The sequence below is a fragment of the Pundamilia nyererei genome, unplaced genomic scaffold, assembly GCF_000239375.1.
Source record: "Pundamilia nyererei isolate P.nyererei 1_Seehausen unplaced genomic scaffold, PunNye1.0 scaffold01135, whole genome shotgun sequence".
Lineage (NCBI taxonomy): Eukaryota > Metazoa > Chordata > Actinopteri > Cichliformes > Cichlidae > Pundamilia > Pundamilia nyererei.
Window position 1 is genome coordinate 5,558 of NW_005188536.1, and position 2,163 is coordinate 7,720.

The following is a 2,163-nucleotide window of genomic DNA, read 5'->3' on the forward strand; positions in this document are numbered from 1 at the left end:
TTTATTTATTTATTTATTTATTTATTTATTTTATTTTTTTGGCAAGCAGAGAAATTAGCTCCTGTTTGCTACTAAACAAAATGAACTTGCTGGTATAATTATTATATAATTTTTTATAACTTTTCATTCTCAAACAGGAAAAATTGTTCTTTGGAATCAGTAGCTAAATATATTCAATTAATGTAATTGATTATTATTAGAGCTGACAAAGGAGCAGCATAACTTCTATCTAAAAGCCAATATTCAAACAAACAGATTAAGATAAATGCTACACTTCATTTATCTTAAAAAACCCTCTATCAGAGCTCAGTCTTGAAATTCTGCACTGACCTATATGCACAGGATTATACTACGAGTCCATTGAATTAAGGTTACCATTTCTGATGAGCCCCCAGTCACTGGCACCTTTGTTGTTTTTATTTGTGCTTGTTCTCTTTTTCATTTGATTTCTTCTTTGACTTATCTTGTCGGAGCTAAATAAACCCAATGAACTGGCTGTACTTACCTGGACTAGCACGAAGAATCTTTTCTTCCATCTTTTCCATACATTTTTGCCAATGGCCCAAAGGTACCTGTGGGTAAAAACACTCTTAATTATTCCAAAGAAGACTTACATAGATTTCTCAGTGTGACCATCTTTTTTGCTTCTTTCTTCAATGCCATTATTCACAGCTAAAATTTCATGCACCAGCCTGAATCTGTATTAAGGACACATGGATCTTTATTCAAGAGCCTCTACTGACCTCTCCTGTCAAAATGTTTTTACTGCAGCCAGACACAGCATCCTTACAGTGCTTAAAATGACAGGTATTTGTCATAACAGAAAAACTGCAAATATAACTGAGGGCACAAATAATGAAAATATTCCAGTTAATTGGATCTGTAAAACATCTCAGAGCCAGCATACAAAAGTCTGCAGAACAGCAAATTGACTGAGGATTAAGGATGCAAGAATGAAATCTTGGATTTTTGTCAAATCAAAAAGGGAATCTAATCTTAAATAAAATGCAAATATGATGTGGTCCCAATATTTTCTCATTTAGCTCATTTAGCTGGAGAAAGCTAAATAAGAATAAATCAAGTAAACAAATGAATTTCCAAGTAAAACTCGCTTTAATATGTGCATCACACGTTGTAGATTAAACAATCATTCTGAACTCTTAATATGAAAATAAATAAATATGAGTAAAGACATGTTAAATAAGAAATTGAGACCTGCACCTGGTCTTCGCTGGCCCACTTACACTGTCATGCATTATACTGGCTCGGTGACCCAGTGTTTTGAGTTTATTGTTATTATTTTCTAGTTTCTTCTGATTTTGTGTTAGTTCTTAGGGTTTGGTACTGGCATTCAGTTTTTTATTGTTCCTACCTGTGTTCTTCCCCTCCGTGCTCTGTTCGTGTCCCTGACTTTGCATTTGTAAAACAGTTTGTGAGTTTCCTGTTTTACTTTGTAGATCTGTGTGTGACTTAACTGTGTTCAGCATGTGTTTCCCCGTCATCTTGCGATTAGGATCAGCTGTGCTTCCCTCCAGTGTGTCATTTCCTAATTACCTTGTGTGTGTATATATAGTGGGTGTAGGTCTGTGCTTATGGTTGGTTTGTCTCTGTTATTTGGGCATCTCTCTGCTCCACATTCCCCATGTAATCGCCTTATGTTTCCCCCATTGTGTAGTGATGGCCAAATGAAGCTTTCTGAGGCTTGTAATGAAAAACGGTTCATTACTCGAAGCTTTTCAACACAGTCCTCTCTGGTGACATCTGGTGGCTTCATAATGATTGCCCACGCTACAGAGTGGGATTCTGTCTGATATTGGGCCACCGTTGTGTTGCTTTGAACGTGTATTTTTTGGTGGTTAAAAAACTGTGTTTTATTTGTTTAATAAATAATTTTGACCAGTAGGGGAGAGCGGGGTAAGTTGTCACACTCTTCACACTGACTAACTTTTACTGAGCACCATACATCACAACGTAATAAATGTTTCACCAAATGAAAGACGGAAGTCTCGGGCACATATGATGTATTGATTACATTTTCATATCTTATCTCATTACGGAGTTGTAGACTGTTGAATGGAGAATGTGCACTTGTGACAATTTGCCCCATCGGCAGGTAAGTTGTCACACTAGATTATCTTAAAATATGAACACAAATACTTAATT

General features: G+C 35.9%; 1 long non-coding RNA gene across 1 annotated transcript in view; it reads right to left on the bottom strand.

Annotated features, from left to right (window-relative positions):
- Positions 1-505: 505 nt before the first annotated feature.
- Positions 506-2,163, bottom strand: part of LOC102203150 (uncharacterized) — a 12,131-nt gene continuing 10,473 nt past the window's right edge. Inside the window, exon 3 of the long non-coding RNA XR_312510.1 lies at positions 506-572. This is a non-coding gene — a long non-coding RNA (uncharacterized LOC102203150). The remainder of the gene's footprint in view (positions 573-2,163) is intronic.